At 37.5% G+C, this 24,730-nt stretch overlaps 1 long non-coding RNA gene and 1 other non-coding gene across 2 annotated transcripts; one reads left to right on the top strand and one right to left on the bottom strand.

Annotated features, from left to right (window-relative positions):
- Positions 1-346: 346 nt before the first annotated feature.
- On the bottom strand, positions 347-454 carry LOC112700348 (small nucleolar RNA R71). Its single transcript, XR_003153256.1, has one exon. It is a non-coding gene; the product is annotated as a small nucleolar RNA R71 (small nucleolar RNA).
- A 9,867-nt stretch (positions 455-10,321) lies between these two features.
- LOC112696572 (uncharacterized) lies at positions 10,322-14,079 on the top strand. The gene is made up of 4 exons (XR_003150776.3): positions 10,322-11,048; positions 11,122-11,203; positions 11,316-11,428; positions 13,825-14,079. It is a non-coding gene; the product is annotated as an uncharacterized lncRNA (long non-coding RNA).
- The last annotated feature ends 10,651 nt before the right edge of the window (positions 14,080-24,730 follow it).

The following is a 24,730-nucleotide window of genomic DNA, read 5'->3' as shown; positions in this document are numbered from 1 at the left end:
TGCACCTACTCCAGACTTCTATGGGAGAAGCATCTCTATCCCTACCATTGGAGCAAACAACTTTGAGCTTAAGCCTCAATTGGTTTCTCTAATGAAACAGAATTGCAAGTTCCATGGACTTCCATTGGAAGATCCTCATCAGTTTTTAGCTGAGTTCTTGCAAATCTGTGACACTGTCAAGACTAATGGGGTTGACCCTGAGGTCTACAGACTTATGCTATTCCTTTTTGCTATAAGAGACAGAGCTAGGACATGGTTGGACTCACAACCTAAAGAAAGCCTGAACTTTTGGGAAAAGCTAGTCAATGCCTTCTTGGCAAAGTTCTTTCCACCTCAAAAATTAAGTAAGCTTAGAGTGAAAGTCCAAACCTTTAGACAGAAGGAAGGCGAATCCCTCTATGAAGCTTGGGAAAGATACAAACAATTAATCAGAAAGTGTCCCTCTGATATGCTTTCTGAATGGAGCATCATAGGTATTTTCTATGATGGTCTGTCTGAACTGTCCAAGATGTCATTGGATAGCTCTGCTGGAGGCTCTCTTCATCTGAAGAAGACGCCTACAGAAGCTCAAGAACTAATTGAAATGGTTGCAAATAACCAATTCATGTACACTTCTGAAAGGAATCCTGTGAACAATGGGACTAATCAGAAGAAAGGAGTTCTTGAGATTGATACTCTGAATGTCATATTGGCTCAGAATAAAATATTGACTCAGCAAGTCAATTTGATTTTTCAAACTCTGTCTGGAATGCAAGCTGCACCAGACAGTACTAAGGATGCTTCATCTGAAGAAGAAGCTTATGATCCTGAGAACCCTTCAATGGAAGAGGTGAACTACATGGGAGAATCCTATGGAAACACCTATAATTCTTCATGGAGAAATCATCCAAATCTCTCATGGAAGGATCAACAGAGACCTCAACAAGGTTTCAACAATAATAATGGTGGAAGAAACAGGTTTAGCAATGGCAAGCCTTTTCCATCATCTTCTCAGCAACAGACAGAGAATTCTAAGCAGAGCCATTCTAACTTAGCAACCATGGTCTCTGATCTAATCAAAACCACTCAAAGTTTCATGATTGAAACGAGGTCCTCCATTAAAAACGTGGAGGCACAAGTGGGACAGCTGAGCAAGAAAATTACTGAACTCCCTCCTAGTACTCTTCCAAGCAATACAGAAGAAAATCCAAAAGGAGAGTGCAAGGCCATCAACATGGCCGAATTTGGAGAGGAGGGAGAGGCAATGAACGCCACTGAGGAAGACCTCAATGGACGTCCACTGGCCTCCAATAAGTTCCCTAATGAGGAATCATGGGAATCTGAGGCTCATAATGAGACCATAGAGATTCCATTGGATGTACTTCTGCCATTCATGAGCTCTGATGAGTATTCTTCCTCTGAAGAGGATGAGTATGTCACTAAAGAGTAAGTTGCTAAATACCTTGGAGCAATCATGAAGCTAAATGACAAGTTATTTGGTAATGAGACCTGGGAGGATGAACCCCCTTTGCTCACCAAAGAACTGGATGACTTGTCTAGGCAGAGATTACCTCAAAAGAGACAGGATCCTGGGAAGTTCTCAATACCTTGTGCCATAGGCACCATGACCTTCAAGAAGGCCTTGTGTGACCTAGGGTCAAGTGTAAATTTCATGCCTCTCTCTGTAATGGAGAAGCTAGGGATCTTTGAGGTACAAGCTGCAAAAATCTCACTAGAGATGGCAGACAATTCAAGAAAACAAGCTTATGGGCTTGTAGAGGATGTTCTGGTAAAAGTTGAAGACCATTACATCCCTGCTGATTTCATAGTCATAGAGACTGGGAAGTGCATGGATGAATCCATCATCTTTGGCTGACCCTTCCTAGCCACAGCAAAGGCTGTGATTGATGTGGATAGAGGAGAATTGATCATTCTAGTGAATGAAGAATCCCTTGTGTTTAAGGCTCAAGGATATCCCTCTGTAACCATGGAGAGGAAGCATGAAGAGCTTCTCTCAAAACAGAGCCAAACAGAGCCCCCAGAGTCAAACTCTAAGTTTAGTATTGGGAGGCCACAACCAACTTCTAAGTTTGGTGTTGAACCCCCACATTCAAACTCTAAGTTTGGTGTTGGGAGGTTCCAACATTGCTCTGAGCATTTGTGAGGCTCCATGAGAGCCCACTGTCAAGCTAATGACATTAAAGAAGTGCTTGGTTGGAGGCAACCCAATATTATATTTATCTATTTTTCCTTTGTTATTTTATGTTTTCTGTAGGTTGATGATCATGGGAAGTCACAAAAATAATTGAAAAAGCAAAAACAGAATGAAAAATAGAAAGAAAAATAGCACACCCTGTAGGAAGACCTTGCTGGCGTTTAAACGCCAGTAAGGGCAGCAAATGGGCGTTTAACGCCCAGTCTGGCACTATTCTGGGCGTTTAACGCCAGAAAAGGGCACCAGACTGGCGTTAAACGCCAGAAAAGGGCAAGAACTTGGCGTTAAACGCCAGAAATGGGCACCAGCCCGGCGTTTAACACCAGAATTGGCACAAAGGGCATTTTTGCTCGCCACTTGGTGCAGGGATGAATTTTTCATGACACCTCAGGATCTGTGGACCCCACAGGATCCCCACCTACCCCACCACTCTCTTCTTCTTCACCCATTCACCAATCACCTCAACACCTCTTCCCCAAAAAAAACCTTCACCTATCAAATCCCATCTTTCTCTTCACCACTCACATCCATCCTTCATAAAACCCCACCTACCTCACCATTCAAATTCAAACCACTTTTCCTCCCAAACCCACCCTCCCATAGCCGACCCTACCCCTCTCTCCAATCCTATATAAACCCATCTTCACTCCTTCATTTTCACACAACCTAAACACTATTTCTCCCCCTTTGGCCGAACCACAAAGCCATCTCCATCTCCTTCATTTCTTCTTCTTCTACTCTCTTCTTTCTTCTTTTGCTCGAGGACGAGCAAACCTTTTAAGTTTGGTGTGGTAAAAGCATTGCTTTTTGTTTTTCCATAACCATTTATGGCATCCAAGGCCGGAGAAACCTCAAGAAAGAGGAAAGGAAAGGCAAAAGCTTCCACCTCCGAGTCATGGGAGATGGAGAGATTCATCTCAAGGGTGCATCAAGACCACTTCTATGAAGTTGTGGCCTTGAAGAAGGTGATCCCCGAGGTCCCTTTTAAACTCAAAAAGAGTGAATATCCGAAGATTCGATATGAGTTTCGAAGAAGAGGTTGGGAAGTTCTTACCAATCCCATTCAACAAGTCGGAATCTTAATGGTTCAAGAGTTCTATGCCAATGCATGGATCACCAAGAACCATGATCAAAGTGTGAACCCGGACCCAAAGAATTGGCTTACAATGGTTCGGGGGAAATACTTAGATTTTAGTCCGGAAAATGTAAGGTTGGCATTCAACTTGCCCATGATGCAAGGAGATGAACACCCTTACACTAGAAGGGTCAACTTTGATAAAAGGTTGGACCAAGTCCTCACAGTCATTTGTGAAGAGGGCGCCCAATGGAAGAGAGATTCAAGAGGAAAGCCGGTTCAACTGAGAAGGCATGACCTCAAGCCCGTGGCTAGAGGATGGTTGGAGTTTATCCAACACTCAATCATTCCTACTAGCAACCGGTCCGAAGTTACTATAGACTGGGCTATCATGATTCATAGCATCATGATTGGAGAGGAAGTAGAAGTTCATGAGGTTATAGCCCAAGAACTTTATAAGGTGGCGGACAAGTCCTCTACCTTGGCAAGGTTAGCCTTTCCTCATCTCATTTGTCACCTCTGTTATTCAGTTGGAGTTGACATAGAGGGAGACACCCTCATTGGTGAGGACAAGCCCATCACTAAGAAAAGGATGGAGCAAACAAGGGACCCCTCTCATCATGAAATCCCTGAGATGCCTCAAGGGATGCACTTTCCTCCACAAAATTATTGGGAGCAAATCAATACCTCCCTAGGAGAGTTAAGTTCCAACATGGGACAACTAAGGGTGGAGCACCAAGAATATTCCATCCTCCTCCATGAAATTAGAGAAGATCAAAGAATCATGAGAGAGGAGCAACAAAGGCAAGGAAGAGACATTGAGGAGCTCAAGCACTCCATAAGATCTTCAAGAGGAAGAACAAGCCGCCATCACTAAGGTAGACCCGTTCTTTAATCTCCTTGTTCTTTATTTTTCTGTTTTTCGAAAAATCATGCTTATGTTTATCTATGTTTGTGTCTTTTGATCATTAGTGTCTTAGTGTCTATGCCTTAAAGTTATGAATGTCCTATGAATCCATCACATTTCTTAAATGAAAAATGTTCTTAATTGAAAAAGAGAAGAATTGCATGAATTTTGAATTTTATAACAGATTAATTATTTTGATGTGGTGGCAATACTTTTGTTTTCTGAATGTATGCTTGAACAGGCATATGTCTTTTGAATTTGTTGTTCATGAATGGTTGGCTCTTGAAAGAATGATGAAAAAGGAGACATGTTACTGAGGATCTGAAAAATCATAAAAATGATTCTTGAAGCAAGAAAAAGCAGTGAATATTCAAAAAAAAAAGAGAGAGAAAAACGAAAAAAAAGAAAAAAAGAAAAATAAAAAGAAAAGAAGAAAAATAAAATAATAAAGTTGTGATCCAAGGCAAAAAGAGTGTGCTTAAGAACCCTGGACACCTCTAATTGGGGACTCTAGCAAAGCTGAGTCACAATCTAAAAAGGTTCACCCAATTATGTGTCTGTGGCATGTATGTATCCGGTGGTAATACTGGAAGACAAAGTGCTTTGGGCCACGGCCAAGACTCGTAAAGTAGCTATGTTCAAGAATCATCATACTTAACTAGGAGAATCAATAACACTATCTGGATTCTGAGTTCATATAGAAGCCAATCATTCTGAATTTCAAAGGATAGACTGAGATGCCAAAACTATTCAGAGGCAAAAAGCTAAAGCCCCGCTCATCTAATTAATACTGATCTTCATAGATATTTTTGGAGTTCATTGCATATTCTCTTCCTTTTATCTTATTTGATTTTCAGTTGCTTGGGGACAAGCAACAATTTAAGTTTGGTGTTGTGATGAGTGGATAATTTATACGCTTTTTGGCATTGTTTCTAGTATGTTTTTAGTGTGTTTTAGTTAGTTTTTAGTATATTTCTATTAGTTTTTAGTTAAAATTTACTTTTTTGGACTTTACTATGAGTTTGTGTGTTTTTCTGTGATTTCAGGTATTTTCTGGCTGAAATTGAGGGACTTGAGCAAAAATCTGATTCAGAGGCTGAAAAGGACTGCAGATGTTGTTGGATTCTGACCTCCCTGCACTCGAAGTGGATTTTCTGGAGCTACAGAAGCCCAAATGGCGTGCTCTTAACGGCGTTGGAATGTAGACATCCTGGGCTTTCCAGCAATATATAATAATCCATACTTTGCCCGAGATTTGATGGCCCAAATCGGCATTCCAAATCAGCTCAAAACTGCCCGGCGTTAAACGCCGGAACTGGCACAAGAATGGGAGTTAAACGCTCAAACTGGCACAAAAGCTGGCGTTTAACTCCAAGAGAAGTCTCTACACGAAAATGCTTTAATGCTCAGCCCAAGCACACACCAAGTGGGCCCGGAAGTGGATGTTTATGTCATTTACTCATCTCTGTAAACCCTAGGCTACTAGTTCTCTACAAATAGGACCTTTTGCTATTGTATTTTCATCTTTTGATCACTTTAGATCTCTAGATCATCTTGGTAGCTATCTTTATTCTTATGCTATCTTAGGTCATTGGGAGGCTGGCCTCACGGCCATGCCTAGACCTTGTTCTTATGTATTTTCAACGGTGGAGTTTCTACACACCATAGATTAAGGTGTGGAGCTCTACTGTACCTCGAGTATTAATGCAATTACTATTGTTCTTCTATTCAATTCAGCTTATTCTTGTTCTAAGATATTCGTTTGCACCCAAGAACATGATGAATGTGATGATTATGTGACACTCATCATCATTCTCACTTATGAACGAGTGCTTGACAACCACTTCTGTTCTACAAGCAAACAAGGCTTGAATGTTTATCTCTTGGATCCCTTGATCGGAATCTTCGTGGTATAAGCTGGAACTGATGGCAGCATTCAAGAGAATCTGGAAGGTCTAAACCTTGTCTGTGGTATTCTGAGTAGGATTCAATGATTGAATGACTGTGACGAGCTTCAAACACCTGAAGGCTGGGCGTTAGTGACAGACGCAAAAGAATCACTGGATTCTATTCCAACCTGATTGAGAACCGACAGATGATTAGCCGTGCCGTGACAGGGTGCGTTGAACATTTTCACTGAGAGGATGGGAGATAGCCACTGACAACGGTGAAACCCTACATACAGCTTGCCATGGAAAGGAGTAAGAAGGATTGAAAGAAGACAGTAGGAAAGCAGAGAGACGGAAGGGACAAAGCATCTTCATACGCTTATCTGAAATTCCCACCAATGAATTACATAAGTATCTCTATCTTTATCTTTATGTTTTATTCATCATTCATAACCATTTGAGTTTGCCTGACTAAGATTTACAAGGTGACCATAGCTTGCTTCATACCAACAATCTCTGTGGGATCGACCCTTACTCGCGTAAGGTTTATTACTTGGACGACCCAGTACACTTGCTGGTTAGTTGTGCGAAGTTGTGATAAAGAGTTGAGATTACAATTGAGCGTACCATGTTGATGGCGCCATTGATGATCACAATTTCGTGCACCAGGTATGTACGGATGTTCGTTGTATAGCAAAAGTATTTTTGGGAGCGATATTGCGGTTTAAAGTTTTAAACAGGCTCATATTTTAGTATTAAATAGTATAAGTGTCGTCGTAATGTCCGAGCTATCAGAGTTGCACAGCCGGAAGCGTGAGCTTTGGTAGTTAGGGTGTTACATTATGGTATCAGAGCAGTCCTTCCTGTAGAGCTTGAGGAATGGACCAACTATGCTTCAATTGCATGCTCTGAACGTTTGTCATGTATTAGGTCTTGTCGAATGATGAGAATTAGAGTTTTATGCACATGACGGTCTATTGATTAACATTGTTAGTCTTGCATTACATAATTCCTGATATTAAGTTTGGCCGGCTTAATACTTGTGAATTTCGTATATGAAAGTACTAATGGGTTATCATAGATGATATACGACTTTTGAGTTAAGCGAATCGCGAGTTTTGGGAATGTTGGAAACTATTTCTCGAGGCTATTCAGTTGTGTGTTTTGGATTTTGTTCGAGTCGACATGTTCTTTCATAGCCTAACTTGAAGTTCTTGTTTGCTAATCCTTTAGAAAGGTGGTTTGATTTTCCAACTCTATTCCTCTATTCATATGCATCCTTGTTTGCTATTAAAGTGCATATGCTTGTTTGAAACCCTTGTTGCATCTATCTTTCTTTGTTTGAGTCCTTCTTGATTCATGTATTCCTTGCTATAGCTTTGAACTTGTCCTACTGCGTTGTACATTTTAACTCCGGATTCTGAGTCCATTATTAGAGAGATTGTTGATTCAGTTTTTCTCTTATTTGACAGTGATCACAGCCAATGTTGAGATTTTATAAAAATTTTTGTTATATACTTATCTATATATGAAACTGAGATTACTTATACAGTTTAACAACTATTTATTTCTAATACATCGCTTGTGCTTTTACTGGTTTATGGAACTGCATTTACTTTAAATTACAATTTGACTTTCTAGCAATTTTACTATAGTTCCAATGCACATCTTCATTTGATTATGTATTTGGATATTTTTCAAAATTTTGGAAAGGAAAGCTTTTTCACTTTTATCCTGGTTGAGTTTCGTTTGATAAGCTTTACTTAACTTATTTTGAATTGAGTTTGATTTAGCATTCTATATGGTTTATGCCATTGTTGTTCTTTTGAGAATGTTGGACTCATAGCTTTCTATCTCCATGAACGTCATGTTTGACTTTGTTTTTAACTAACCTTTTACACCATGTGAACGTTACTATTGATCTTGGTTTTTATTTTCTTGTGAATCTCATTCTTATATGAGTCAGTTGATTCGTTTCAAAATGGTGCACCGTTTATCCTCTCATTGTCATTACAAGAGTTTTTAGTCAAAGGTTTATCCTTGAGAAATTACTAATGATAAGGTTGTCTTTTCCTATGACTTTTGTATTCTTTGGATCAATTGAAAGATTATTTGAGGTCTCATGCCTAGTGGATCTTGTTTTAACTATCTTGATTTGTGATCCTTTCTCGTATGATTTGACTCCTTTTTAAGTACATTCTAATCTCCTTGAATATCCTTCTGAGATGGTGATTTCAAGAACACTTTGGAGTCTTGTTTTGGACTTTTAAAGAAATTTTGAATTCTCTTTGAAGAAATTCCAAACGGAATTTATTTTCTGTTGCTTGATTGAGATTAAAACCATTGTTCAATTTTTGACAAAAATTATTTTAAAGTTGACATGCGCTATTTTAAATGAGGTTTTGAAAAGTTTCCTTGTTTAATGGAAACCTATTCGTTTGTAACGTACCACTTGTTTCCTTACCAGATTATAAGCAAAATTTTACCTCGGAATTTCTTTTCTAAAGAGAGTTTAACTTCCTCTTTTGTCCTCGCTATAAATGTTATATACACTTGTTTGAATATGGATTTTGAGAATTTTTGAACAAGCATTTGATTTCTCTTCTGAGTTTTATGATTGCTTTTGGTTAAGTTGTGCACCTAATTATCTTTCTAAAATATTTGAGGAGATATTTTAGCCTTTAGCCAAACTTGTGTGCACCTTATTTTTAAAATTCTACATGACCTGCTTCAACATGAATTTGCATTAAAGCAAAGCCACAATTATGCTTTTGTTACTCTCTTGAAAGATGTTTCTTAACCTTTCTTTTAGATTGCGAAGTGATTTTTTTTTTGCAAGTTTTCGATTCTTTTGTGAACAATGTATTCGGAAATGTTTTTAATCATGCTCTTGAAGTTCTGTGAACTTTGTCTTTGGTTTGAGAGATTCTTCTCTATAAACCTCATACTTCTTTGACTCAGCTTGAATTTGTTTCAAACTAATGCGCTGATCCTTTTCCTTGTTGATCCTATCGGATTTCTTTGATTCAAGGGTTATCTTTGAAGTTGTCAATAGATTTATTTCTAGCAAACTTCATTGGTTGAGTATCCTTATTTACCTAGATTGTATACATTCTCTCAAATCTATGAGTACTATCCTTGACATTTGTCTCTCCTTTCCAAGATTTTGCGTTCTTCTGAGTAGACTTAAGAATTGTTTTGATGTCGCATTCGATCTGTAGACGTAGTAACGCAATGCGTTAGTTTTTTAAGATGTGATATGTGAATATGGAAGGTGAAACGGTAGGTGTACCATGTTATGAGTTGTGGGTGTTTTGCCCCTTGGAAACGAGTTTGCGAGTGTTAGGCTTATGTTTGGCCATGAGGTTGTAAAATGTTTGGTGGAGTTGGGAAGTGAAGTTCTGAAGTGGGAACAAGATTGTCAGCGAACATTATGCTGCTGTGTAAATACCAACATGCTTTGCAGCCTTTTACCACACTAATTACCACTTTGCTTTGTGAACGCCTATCTTGATTTGCACCCTATTTGACACCTCAAGTTTTTGTAAAGCCTTGAGATTATATGACCTTGTGCATTGAGCCTACCTTGTAAGGTTTGCTTTGCAATCACACTCCTACCTTTGTATTTTTATGCATACGACCAACAAAGTATTTGAAAACCGTATGTATGTTTATATGTTGAGATATATTTTTGCTTCTTCCTTAAAAGTGTTCAAGGGTGAACTGTTATGAAATATTTTTTGTTTTGTATCAATTTTCGAGGGCGAAAATTTTTATAAGGTGGGTAAAATGTAAGACCCAGAACCTTTGAAAAGTCTTTTTATGATCAAGTCTCAAATCATATGGTTATTTATAGCCTTAATTTCAGAAATTATTTTATTAAACGTAATTAAGGCAAGTTTTGATTTATTGGATTTAAGATGAGTTATGATTATTATCCAAGTTTATAATTATTGGATTATTTTCTATATTTAAATTATAAAGTTGCTAGTTATGAAATAATAAGGATTTTATATGATTTGGAATAGATAAGTAATATTTTAAATATTAATACTGTTATCTTGGAAAATGAAGAAATTAAGTATATTATTTCTAATTATTTGATTTGGGCATTTTATTAAAAGTAATTTGCAAAAATGGATGATCAAGTATTTTCTATATACAATTAGTGTTGGATTTAATTTGGGTTTCAATTACCATATTATTCCCAAATTTATGTGAAATTACTATATTGCCCCTAACCCTAATTTACACACACACACCCTACCAACCTATTGACCTAGCCGCCAAAAAAAAATTCCCTTCCCCCAAATCCAGCAGCCACACCCCTACCTATTTTCCTCTCACCCTCTCAGCAATATCACACACATAGAAGCATGAACAGAAATGGAGACTGGGCCAGAAGGAGAGAAGGAGAGGGGGAAGAGCTTAGCGCCGCCGGCTGGGTACTGCTACCGTGACCGCCGGACTACCGCGCGTGAGGAGCACCGCCATCAAAGCTACCCCGTTCATCCATAACCAGTTGCGATTCTGCCACCCATCACCCTATTTCGTCGCTGGAGATCTCGGAGCCGCTGCTCGTTGCGCCGTCCTTGTCGCCGCCACTGCTTCCATCTCTTCCAACAGCGCTGCTACCGCCATCGTGAGTCGCGGCCAAAGAGGAAGCATTGCAGCAACTGAATCCCGAGAGGGACACATTCACGAGACGAGAGAGAGAGCTGTGGGGAGAGGGAGGCCGTGCGTCACATCGCGCGCGTCGCTATCCAAAAACCGCCGCTGATCCGTGCTGCGCGAAGCTAACGCCGCCGTTCCTGCCGCCGGCAAGCCTCGGTTAGCACTACCGAAGCTCCGGCCATCACCGTCATTGAGGAAGCTCACCAGAGTTGTTGGAGGCTGCCACCGCTCTGCCTGGTTCTGTGTTGAGTCGCGCCGCCGTGCCTGGCTGCCGGAAAACCTCGATAACGTCGTCGGAGAACTCTGCCGGTAAGGGTTTTAAATTTTTGGTTTCGGTCATTTTGAGTTACGAGAAGGTTTTGATGTTGTGCGGTTTTTATAGATGACCTACCGGAGCTTCTGGCCACCGCCGGAGCTGCTGCCAGGCCGGTTCGAAATCACAGCTGCTTTGTGTTGAAATTCCGGTAAGAAATTATGTTTTGAAAGCCCTCCGTTAGTGTCCCGTACGTGTATTAAAGCCTATACATTAATAATGTTCCTAGAGTTTAGTAACTGAGGTTGCTTGTTGTAAATTAGAGCTGATTATGCTGCTGCGAATATGTGTGGGGCTGTGCTTTGAAGCTGCCTTTGATTTTGAGTTAAGGCGAAAAGAACTTTTAAGGCGCTTGGATTATGGAATTGCGTTTGAGGTAGGGGCGCTTTCCAAAAACTATGTTTTATGTATTGGAATTATTACATATGGATATTAATGTGAGATATTGTGTATTTGGTGATTGTACCTACCTTATAAATTATTTGATTGACTCGAATGATTATGGATGTTGGTTTGGCTGAATTGTTGTGCGGATTTGTGAACTGTAATGTTTGAAGTTGATTCTTTAAAGATTTGAAATCTGAGTTTAATCCGTTGAGGATTGATTTGATTTGAGTTAATTATTTTGGTGATTTGAGAAGTCGAACACACTTTTGAATTCAGCCTGGTTTACTTTAAATGACTTGGTTTTGGATAAATGATTTGTTATTGAGCCGTTTCTTTAAAGTTTTGGAAATGAGTTAAATCGGTTGATATTGAGTTGATTTTTGAAATGGTTTCGCTGAGATATGCCACTGAGGCGACTACTGGATTTAGCTTGCTTTTGAATTGATTTCTGGTTTTGAGCTGTTGAAATGGAATGAGAAATGGTTTAGTTGGGACCCGAACCGGGTGGCAAAAGTCCAAGTTTTAGGGGAGGTGCTGCCGAAATTTCTACAAAATCCTAGTCTTGTTTTAAAAGTTATTAAAAAAGGGTTGGATTTGAGAAGTTGTATTATTTGATTTATTAAGAGAATATTGATGTTTTCAAGCTTAATTTATTTAGTGAACTTTATGCCTTGAGTTCGACTTATTTAGAAATGAACTATTTTTACCGTTTGAATCAGTGAAGGAAAGAATGATGCTCTAGTATTGATTTCAATATAAAAAGGAGCTTTTAGTGATTTCAAAGGAACCTAGACTTTTGATTGAGTAATTAAGTTTGAGGCATTTTGGAGGAGTTAGAAAAATGGGTTCCAAAAAGAAACCTAAAAGTAGTTTGATTCAAATGAACCAGTTCCGTTTCAAATGAGTTAATTTTTGGATCGGGTTAGAACTTGTGATTTTGTATGGCCGGTTTTATAGTAAATTCAGTTTTATTTACTTGAACCGAGAATCTATGATTTTAAGAGTTTCAATGAATTTTAAGGAATTGATATAGGTTGACCTTCCCTAAAGAATTGGAACTCTGCCGAGAAATATTTGTTATAAAATTCCATTGTTGGATGGATGATTTTGAATACTTTGAAATAAATCCTTAACTTGCCATGGTTTTGGAAGTTTTGGAAAGAGAATGCCGAGAGTGGCTTTGTTTTAAAAAGGGAACTCACTTTGAGTAAATTTGGCTTATGAGCCTGAGATGATTTGAGAAGTGAGATCTTTAAAGCCAAGGCTGAAAAGAGTTGAAATTTGATTTCAAAGTGAAATGAATTGAGAAAAAGTGAATTGTGGCTTAAGTGCCGATTTTATGAACTTTGATGATGTTGAATGGTGGAAGTGCTATTTGTTATGAGTCGGAATGGCTATGTATGGTATTGAATTATGGCTGATTGCCGAATGAGTTATAAGCCGTATGGCTGGCTATGAATTATGAATTTAAGCTGAAGGGCTGTATTTATTGATAAGTTGGTTGGTTCTGGATTGGACCGTGAGTCGGATGGCTGAGATGGATGGTGATCCATGGTTGAATATAAATGCATGTATGCAATTGAATGAATTATGAATTTAAGCCGAATGGCTGATATGAATGTCGTAAGCGAGTATGCTTGTGTTTTCTCTCTGGTTGTAAGGGTGACAAGGCACCGATACCCTCTAATGGCGACATGGCGCAGATACCCTCTAATGGCGATAGGGCGCAGATACCCTCTAATGGTGACAGGGTGCAGATACCCTCTAATGATATTAATGCGCAACAGAGAGACTGTGCCGGGGTTAGCTACCGGACACGTCGGGTTGGCTTGGTAACCGACAGATGATATCATCAGCCACTAGGACAGGCATGCATCATATGCATCTATGTGACATTGTTTGGGTGTGCATATTGTTCTTGGTTTGCCTTTGTGATTAACTGCTAATTGTTCTACTTGCTGTAATTGTTTGTTTGTACTTGAACTTTCTATCTGTGTTTGCAACTGGGACTCTATTGGATTGTGGTGATTGATTGATGGTTGGATTGTTTGGGCCTAGGGCCGTGGTTGAAATGAGATGAACCGATGGTTGATTTCGGTTTTGTGTTTCTGGTTTGGAAAAGTATGAAAGGCTATTTTGGTTCAGCATAGATAAACCTTTTGAAAGGCTTTTGAATGTTGTTTTAAATGAACAGTTTCCACTTTCAGAAAAGGGTTTCAAATTTCTTTTATTGTAAACCGTTGTTTTTGAAAAGAGGCATAAGTTGGTTATTAATCACTGGTACGGTTTATCTTCATGTATCCTATTACAGTAATTCCCAAAAATCCTCTACTGAGAACCCTTTCGAGGATGATGTTCTCACCCCCTATATTTTTCTCCTTTCAGGATATGGGCGCTGAAGTCACGAAGGGTGTATATAATTGTTGTTGTGATGCTCTGTATTGTTTCAGTTATGGTTTATTGTACCCTCACCTTTATCTTGATATATTCTGTAAGAGAGATAGGAATTGTATTGGTTAATGCTTGTAATATTATTTATATATATGTATGTATATATATGGATGTACTCCTTATGAATTTCTGTAAGTTGTATGGTATGTACGGATGTTCGTTGTATAGCAAAAGTATTTTTGGGAGCGATATTGCGGTTTAAAGTTTTAAATAGGCTCATATTTTAGTATTAAATAGTATAAGTGTCGTCGTAATGTCCGAGCTATCAGAGTTGCGCAGCCAGAAGCGTGAGCTTTAGTAGTTAGGGTGTTACAGTGCCTTTATTTCCATAGAATTCAGGTATAATTTTTGGGTTGGATGCTCTCATTGTATTCAAGTATTTTTATTCTCTTATTTAAATGTCATCTATCTATCCATGACTTTGCACCTGAAAAATTTTCAGTTATAAGTATTGATGACAAATTCAAATTAGTCTATTGCCTCTAACCTCTACTTTTTAGTTGACAACTATTGAGTAAAACTATGCTTTAGTCTCTAAACCATTTTCATCTAACACTCTTAGTTTTTAAGGGATGAAATATGTACAATTCAATTTCTGAATACTTTTTGTTTTAGTGTTGTAGTCTTTAAGAGATTAGATGCACATAATTTAGTCCTTTGAATGAAAATTAAGATACATAGATGTCAGGCTTCAAATAAAAGATAACCTTTTAATGATTTTAGGGCTAAATGGATTTCTTTTATCAAACTAAAGTCTATGCGATTTATCTTTCAATGAATATAGAGTATATTTCGGCATCTAAGTCTATATTTACCTAATGCATCTACTAATTTTCGCTACATATTAATCGCTGTAAGAAGAATTTTATATATGTGGAAGGTACAAGCTATCAAATGTTAAAGCTCACAACAGATGCAAGAAAAATTAGAAGAATTTCATATAATCTAATTGGTTTGCTTCATCTGTAACATTATCTTTTAACTTTAAATAATAACTTTCAATTCAAAATGCATGTGAATCATTAATTTATATAGCATTCTGATGCTATGGTGAAATATGCTAGCTAATTTCCTCAATGTACAGATGAATAGATTGAAAAAATATTGAAACTTCATCTCTCTTATGAAAATGGATATATTTAATTTCTTTTAATCTTTTGTGCACCAAAATTAGAATATGTCAAGCATTAATTCCTTGATATATATGGGTAAGCCGTTTGGAGAAATTTATATGCATGTGATTTATAGTTCTACTTAATTTGTTGGTATTTTTTCACCCAATAAGCAAAAGGAATTGCTTAGGCTTATTTTTATTATAGAGTCCATAAATGGTAGTTACATTCAATTAGAAAAATTAGCCTAAACCTAAACCAAAAATATTAGCCTAACTCTTAACAATCAAAAGGAGGAAAATGAATTTTAAGGTGATATCATACAAATAGAGTTGAAACATGTTATTAAAGTTTGCTATATGCACCAGCTGCGGCTAATTTTTTTGTAGTGGATTGGAGGAGTGTAACACCCTAACTTTTAGCACGTCATGATCGTACCAAAAGTAAGGCGTTACTAACCTGTTCTCCCTATTTATTATTTAATATTGAGTCTTTAGGTCGATATCGCATTTCAGTTTATAAGAAAATACCAGAAAATTATTTGTAGTAATTAAAATCACACAATTATTAATAATAATAAATGCTATACCAATGAATTCAATATAAAACTCAAATACAATACCTATCCCTCTGGATAAAATAAAACTTAAAGCAACAAGCGTGAGGGAACTCTATAAAAACAACAGGAATCACAAGTAAATCTACTAGTCGTCTGCATCTTCTAACTGAATCTTCGAACCTGTGTCACTGAAAAAGTGGAAGATTTTGGGGTGAGAACAAACCACACGTTCTCAGTAGGGAACGGGAATACCGTAAAAGTAATGAATTTAATGCAAATAATTAACTTACTTAGTAAAACTATTTTGTTAACCCTTTGGAAATACTTTTATTTCTACTTTAGATAAATAATTACTTTTCTTTAAATTTCTAAACTCAAAACAAATTTTAAATATAAAACTAGTCACATTTTCTGTCTCTCAGCTACATAGTTAATCCTCAGTCAAATGTCAACTCGTAATCACTTTAATACACTCACAAACAGATAGTGCAAGCAAGAGATTCAATTCAATGTACAAGCAAGTCACAACAAGACAAACAATACAATCACAAAGTAATAAAACAAGCAAGCGCAATAAAATACAAATGTGCAAACAACATGATGCATGTCTATCCCTAACGCAGGCCATGAGCTCATGTGTCGGTTGCCTACCTGCTTCCGACATTACCCGGGCACAAGTCCCAGATATGGCTTTCCAGATGCATCAGTGTGCTTACAAGTCGTACGGCTAGGCCACATCAGTGTGACTTTCCAAATCAACAAGCGTACATCTGGAAAACAGTTCTCAGTGTGTGGGCGTCCCCACTTTACATTTGGCACTAAGGCCCAAACAATGTCACATCTGCTCTCCTGTGGCAGATGCTTCATTAATTAATATATTCCTTTAATCTTTGTTCTCTGCTCTCCTGTGGTAGAGATTCCTTTTCTTAAAAAAAAAACTCAAAACAACACTTAGAACAAAATCTTTCCTTACACAATGGATTTAAAACATTCTGTTTTTCTTAATAAATCTAGTTTAAAAATAGAATACACCTTTTCTCAACTGAATAAATCTCAAATAATTTAATTTTCCAAAACCAAATCTTTTAAAATAACTTTTCAAATAAAACCTCAGACTTTTATAAAATTTCGGCAGCACTTCCCCTAAAACTCGGGGTTAGCCACCTTTTTTCGGGTCCCAACTGAACCATTTTCAACCTCTATTCAATCGAGAAATCAAATACATGTTCATCATTCAGTCATTTCAAACAATCATAAATTATTTACAAATACCCACTAGACTTCCATGGCATTTATAGTTTAAAAACAGTTAATTTCAAAACAAAATTCCCTACTTCCGTAGGAAATCAAAACAACAGAAGTTCCGGAGAAGCTTTCTGATCGAGCTGCTGAAGGAGAAAGCGTTAGAAATCGTCTGTGCTTCCTAGAACTCCAGTTAGCCGAACTCAAGGAGTAGGAGAGTTACGTTACCGTCGACTTTCACCGGACAAAAATAACACCAACATATAGAAGAGAAAGATACGAACACTTTTATCGGATTAGATTTTTTATTAGAATTACAAATTTCAAGAAATTAAAACCGAAAGATCAAAGGGAGTCATGGTATCCTCCCTCACCCACGGTCTCTCTCTCGGCCTTTTTTTCTTCTCCCTGTCCGTGGCAATAATGAATTAATGAAAGGAGATAGGTAGATATTTTGATTAGTGAGGATGGTGAGTTGTCATTGTTATATGTGTAGATGTATGCATATGAGCCACGTTTCAATCTCTTTTCTTTTTTCTTTTGGTTATATATATATATATATATATATATAAGCTATGTTTCATTTTCTTTCTTTTTCTCGAAATGGCTTCGGCTACTTTCTTTTTCTTTCTTTTTTTTTTGAACGATAATAATAATAATAATAATAATAATAATAATAATAATAATAATAATAATAATTAATTTAGACAGTAACTATCAATATAGTTTCTGATAGATAATTTAAAATAATAGAATAAGTCATAATTAAATTAAATTTTATTTTTAAATTCAAAGCTATTTTAAAAATTCGGGTGTTATATCTTACCCACCTTACAAAAATTTTCGCCCTCAAAAATTGATATAAGATGGAAAAGATTCATATTAACTCCATTTTCAAAAATATCGAAGAAAAGAAATAGAGAAGTGTGGCATGTTCAGTTTGCAAATGTGAAAGAAACCATATCTGATGAAAGAAATTTGAAACAAAAAGTCTTACGGCAAACAACCAAGGAAGAGATTCACATTAGCACGAATAAGGATTATGCGTTGAAACGGAGCTAACCCCTAAACTTAACTTCTAACGTTCCCAAACCCCGTAATTTACGTTACTTATTACTTCTATTGCGTCTATGATAACCCGTTAGTACTCTCATATACATAAATCACTAGTATTAAGTTGGCCAGACTTATTACCATGAGGTATGCAATGGTAAGCTAACAGCATTAATCAACAGACAGTCATGCATCTCAAAACTCAAACTCTTATCATTAGGACAAGTCCTATTGCATGACAAACACTCAGAGTATGCAGTGAAGCATAATTAGTCCATTTCCAAGGCTTTAATAGGAACGAACTACTCTGATACCATAATGTAACACCCTAACTTTTAGCACATCATGATCGTACCAAAAGTAAGACGTTACTAACCTGTTCTCCCTATTTACTATTTAATATTGAGCCTTTAGGTCGATATCGCATTTCAGTTTATAAGAAAATACCAGAAAATTATTTGTAGTAATTAAAATCACACAATTATTAATAATAATAATTGCTATACCAATGAATTCAATATAAAACTCAAATAAAATACCTATCCCTCTAGATAAAATAAAACTTAAAGAAACAAGGGCGAGGGAACTCTATAAAAATAACAGGATTCACAAATAAATCTACTAGTCGTCTGCATCTTCTAACTGAATCTTTGAACCTGTGTCACTGAAAGGGTGGAAGATTTTGGGGTGAGAACAAACCACACATTCTCAGTAGGGAATGGAAATGCCGTAAAAGTAATGAATTTAATGCAAATAATTAACTTACTTAGTAAAACTATTTTGTTAATCTTTTGGAAATACTTTTATTTCTACTTTAGATAAATAATTACTTTTCTTTAAAAAAAAAAAACTCAAACCAACACTTAGAACAAAATCTCTCCTTACACAATTGGATTTAAAATATTATGTTTTTCTTAATAAATCTAGTTTAAAAATAGAATACACCTTTTCTCAACTGAATAAATCTCAAATAATTTAATTTTTCAAAACCAAATCTTTTAAAATAACTTTTCAAATAAAACCTCAGATTTTTATAAAATTTCTGCAGCACTTTCCCTAAAACTCGGGGTTAGCCACCCTTTTTCGGGTCCCAACTGAACCATTTTCAACCTCTTTTCAATCGAGAAATCAAATACATGTTCATCATTCAGTCATTTCAAACAATCATAAATTATTTACAAATATCAACTAGACGTCCATGGTATTCATAGTTTAAAAACAGTTAATTTCAAAACAAAATCCCCTACTTCCGTACGAAATCAAAACAACAGAAGCTCCGGAGAAGCTTTCTGATCGAGCTGCTGAAGGAGAAAGCGTCAGAAATCGTCTGTGCTTCCTAGAACTCCAGTTAGCCGAACTCAAGAGGCAGGAGAGTTACGTTACCGTCGACTTCCACCGGACAAAAATAACACCAACATGTAGAGGAGAAAGATACGAACACTTTTATCGGATTAGATTTTTCTATTGGAGTTACGAATCTCAAAAAATCGAAACCGAAAGATCAAAGGGAATCATGGTTTCCTCCCTCACCCACGGTCTCTCTCTCGGCCTTTCTTTCTCCTCCCTGTCCGTGGCAATAATGAATTAATGAAAGGAGATAGGTAGATATTTTGATTAGTAAGAATGGTGAGTTGTCATTGTTATATGTGTAGATATATGCATATGAGCCACGTTTCGATCTCTTTTCTTCGTTTCCTTAAAGGCTCACGGTTATGTATATATGGAACTAAGGTAATGAATATAATAAATAGTGATTTGGTGGCATTGGTTATATATATAAGCTATGTTTCATTTCGTTTCTTTTTCTCTAAATGGCTTCGGCCACTTTCTTTTCCTTTCTTTTTTTTGAACGATAATAATAATAATAATAATAATAATAATAATAATAATAATAATAATAATTAATTTAGACGGTAACTATCAATATAGTATCAATATAGTTTCTGATAGATAATTTAAAATAATAGAATAAATCATAATTAAATTAAATTTTATTTTTAAATTTAAAACTATTTTAAAAACTCGGGTGTTATAAGGAGTGTGTTATGCATAGTTATGAAAAGTTTGTGTGTTTTTTTTAGATATGGATATAATGTTTTTTTTTTAAATTAGAAACTATAAATTAGAGGCTCACATTTGGGTGGGAGTAGAAAACCGAGGGTTAGACTTTGGATGGGAGTAAAAAATTAAGGGTCTATTTTGGATAGGGATAGAAACTGAAGGTCGGTTTTGGATAAAAAAAACAAAAAAAAGGTTATGTTAGGTAATCAATAACTTTTTTGAACAACATGAATAATCATAAATCAAATTAAAATACACTATATCTTCAAATTACCCATCTAAATCTTAATATTAGAATAACCATCCGTCTACCTAGTAAAATGAACATCCGATATATTTATTGTTGGTGCACGAATTTGTAATTCGCACAACTAACCAGCAAGTGCACTGGGTCGTCCAAGTAATACCTTACGTGAGTAAGGGTCGATCCCACGGAGAATATTGGTTTGAAGCAATCAATGTTTATTTTATTAATCTTAGTCAGGAGGCCAATAAGGTTATTTGGATTTAATTGTAAGAAGTCAAAGTATTTAAAATTATTAGAAAAATAAGAGAGAATCAAATCGTTACTTGGTGTGCAATAATGAGAAATATGTTGGAGTTTTGGAGATGCGTTATCCTTTGAATTTCTACTCTTCCTTGAAGTCCTCTTCCCACACGCAGGGTTCCTTCCATGGCAAGCTCTATGTAGGGTGTCACCGTTGTCAATGGCTACCTTGTAACACCCTACCATACAGAGTCTTATCCTTAAGTCATAATTCAAAGATGGCAAGGTATTACGACCTCTAAAATAAAAATTTAGTACGTATAGTAGTATGAATGATTTATTATAACTAGGAGCCTTTGTAGAAAAAGGGGTAAACAAAAACCGCAACCTTAAAGCGCAACACTCCGATCGATAACGTAACGAACAAGGATAACCAACGCGAGATTATATATATACAAAGGAGTGTCAAAAACAGGAATATCAAGACTCAAGATCCGGCTGCGAAGATAACCGGTCCAAGCATAACAATATATACATATGATAAAATAAGGAAAACCCCAAAGGAAACCCAAAGGGACACAAATACATAAAACCTATTCTCCAAAATCTCCCATAAGAGGAGTCATCACAGTTTGTATTATTTAATGGAGATAAAAGTATCTAAGCAAAACATATAAACCAAAACATAGCCCCGAGAACAAAGGATCTTCGCAAATCTAGAAGTCTCCAGCATGCCTCAGCGAGAAACCTCACGTCCTGCATCTGAAAACCACAAAATCTGCATGGGTGAGAACCAGAGGTCCCCAGCATGGTAACAGCTTCCACATATATAATACATAATAATGGAGGAAAGCCAAAGGCAATCCTAGAACTTCCTCCAGATAATATCAACACTTATAAACAAGCTAAACCATAAAGGGCATCTAACTAAAGATTCTTCAGTCTAACTAATACTTCCCTTTCCAATTCCTTCAGACCTCCCAACCACCAGCAGGAGTATAATGTAGCAAACACAGTTATATCAAACAAAGAATATACAAATAGGAACAGTTAAGGCATTTAGACAATTAGCAAGTATTATGCAGTCAAATAGGCAATCTCAAACAATTCATATAGTATGCATATGATGAATGCCTGTTCCTAGTGGCTGATGATATCATCTTGTCGGTTATAGAGCCAACCCGACAAGTCCTGGTCGCTAACCATTGGACTGTCCCTCTGTCATGCATCCCCAACTCGAGTTATACTCGTCATAAACTTGATCATAATCATGATCTATATCCATCACCCTCACTGGTGAATATATACGGGGGCGAGCTCATCCGGGTCTTTCACAGTGCCCGGCCACACTTACGACATAGGGTCAACAGAGTATCAAGTCTCAACCTGGAGCACGTGGTGGCTAGCCACTGCTACTACCCAGGGAAACTCGTATCTCAGATAGTGGAAGTGCAAATAACAATTATCAATAATTCAGCATAAACATGCATGAATTCTCATCCATGGATCAACATCCATATCAGCCATTCCGGCTCACGGTTAAATCCATAACCAGCCAATATTCATAGCATACACAGCTATTTCGGCTCACGGTTCAATCCAGAACCAGCCAATTCATAAACAATTACAGCCCTTCGGCCAATGGCATAACAAGCACTTCCACCACCATCCTCCACATCTCACTTAATCCTCAATGATCCTCATTGATTATTCATTTTCCCTTGCTTCACTCGCAAGTTACCTCATTCACTAGCCCCTTTTTAATAGCTAGGCATGTCATATTGATTTAAGATATAAGTGGTGAGATCGGAGGCTTAGAAGTATGAGATTTGGCTTTTAAAACTCAAAAATCAACTTTGGGATGAAAAACAGGTCCGCGCGTACGCGCACTCCACGCGCACGCGTGGATGGCCTCAAAAACTTCATCGACGCGCAAGCGTCATGCACGCTAACGCGTGGATTAAAAATTTGCCAATCGACGCGTACGGGTCAACCACGCGTACGCGTGGGTGTTCTCGTGCCCCAGGCACAACACTGGCACAGTTCTGGCATGACTCTCTGGAAAATGGCTGGGCATTGGGTGCAGCACCATCGGCGCGCCCGCGCACATCACGCTCACGTGTGGATGGCATTTTCGGGAAGAACGGCGCGCACGCGCCAAGTGCGCCCACGCGCAAGGGGTCATTCTGCTAAAAATTTTCTAAGTTAAAAGCTGCAGAATTCACCAATTTAAACCCCAATCTTCCAACGGACATAACTTTCTCATTTTAAATCGTTTTTCACCCGTTCTTCGAACGGCATGGACATCCCGGATCCAATTTCATTTCTAAATAGATTTGGCACAAAACAGAGATTCGTAATCCAAGTTATGTCCCACCAAAGTATGCCCAAAAACCATATTTTTCATGAAAACCACAAAGTGCCATTTGCAAACAAGCCATTTCCAACTCTTTTCAAAATCAATCAAAACATGCCATTTTCATCCCTTTTCTTTGAAATCAATCAAAATATATCAATTTCAACATCAAGCCTCCTCAACTCACACATTGACACATTACCACAATATACAAAATCACTATCTCATCATTCTAACCCACTTCACCCAAGTGGCTCAAACTCAAATATATTGACATATCATATACTCTTACTCATGCCAATTCTCAACAACACCAATTCCAATAAATCATCATTGTACACAATCAACATCATACTCACCATAAACATGGTTCAACCCACAATTCAACCATAATCAATCATCAAGCATATATCACAACATGCATATTTCTCATACATCATACCACCAAGGCATCATTAACCATCATCACATATATGACCACATCATATATCTCAATCATTAATCAACATCAACCATTCAATGCCTATCTTAGGGTCTCTAGCCTAAGTATTTCCTACCACATTACATATTAGATACGGGAAACCGAAACCATACCTTAGCCGATTTTCCCAAGCTCAACCGGAGCACTTCCAAACCACTTATCCACAAGCTCTCAAGGCCTCAATACCTCCAAGAACAGATTTTTCACCACCAAACCCTTTCCAAGATTTTCAAAATCACCAATCAAGCTCCAATATCCACACATACACAACCTAAGCCACAATCATCATACCCATACACAACATCTCAAAACCCAAACATCATAAAATCACAAATTACACTAGGGTTGAGAATCTTACCACACCCAAGGTCCAAGGAGACAAGATTAACCTTCTCCTTCAAGAGAGTTGGGTCCTATAACACCAAAGAACCCAAAATCTCAACATTTTTGCTCATAAAACTCGAAAACAAGGCTGGAATTTCGAAGAGAAAAACGTGGCTTACCTCAAGATTAATTGTGTGGGTTTTTTAGAGCTCTCCGCGGTGAACGCGTGGCCGCAAACGGGGCGGCAATCGGAGCTCTAGATCAAAAGTTATGGTGGTTTGAAGATCAACCAAGGGAGAGAACTTGAGAGAGTGTTCTTCCTCCCTTTCTCTCAAATTTCAGCTTGTGTGTGTAACAAATGAGGAGAGAGAGTGCTGAAAACTAGGGTTTTGGTTAAGTTATGTTGGGCCAAGGGCCCACTTTAGGTCCAATTGGCCCGGTTTGGCCCGTTCGGTCCAATCTTGGTCCGAATTCTATAAAATTGGTACCGAAATTCTCGTCTCAGTCTCCTCTATCACATTTAGCCATAAAAATCACATTTTAGGCTTTCTAGAATAAATTCTCATTTATGGGTTAATTAACCGTTAATTAACCGGGTTTTACATTCTACCCACCTAATTGGGAATTTTGCCCACAAAATTCAAATGCAATTACCTAAGAATAAATGCGGATAATCCGTTCGCATCTCTGACTCAAGTTCCCAAGTGTGTTCCTCAACACCGCCTCGACTCCATGCCACTTTGACCAATGAAACCTCTTTTCCACGCAACCGTTTGATACTAGTATCATCGATTCTGACCGGAGCCACTGGAAGCGTCAAATCTTCCCTTAACTGAACCGACTCAGGTTCCAACACATGGCTAGCATCAGGAGTGTACTTCCGAAGCTGCGACACGTGAAACACGTCGTGCAGATTCGAAAGATGAGGTGGTAGAGCCATCCGATACGCCACCGGTCCAATCCTCTCTAGGATTTGAAATGGACCAATGTATCGAGGATTCAACTTCTTTGCCTTAATCGCCCTACCTACTCCCGTGGTCGGAGTAACCTTAAGGAAAACATGATCTCCTTCCTCAAATTCTAAGGGCTTTCGCCTCTGATCGGCGTAACTCTTTTGACGACTCTGCGCCGTAAGCATCCTATCACGGATTTTCTTGACTTGTTC

Source organism: Arachis hypogaea, chromosome 6 (genome assembly GCF_003086295.3).
Source record: "Arachis hypogaea cultivar Tifrunner chromosome 6, arahy.Tifrunner.gnm2.J5K5, whole genome shotgun sequence".
In the NCBI taxonomy this organism is placed as follows: Eukaryota; Viridiplantae; Streptophyta; class Magnoliopsida; order Fabales; family Fabaceae; genus Arachis; species Arachis hypogaea.
Note: the sequence above shows the minus strand (reverse complement) of the source record. Positions and strands in the feature narration are given on the sequence as shown.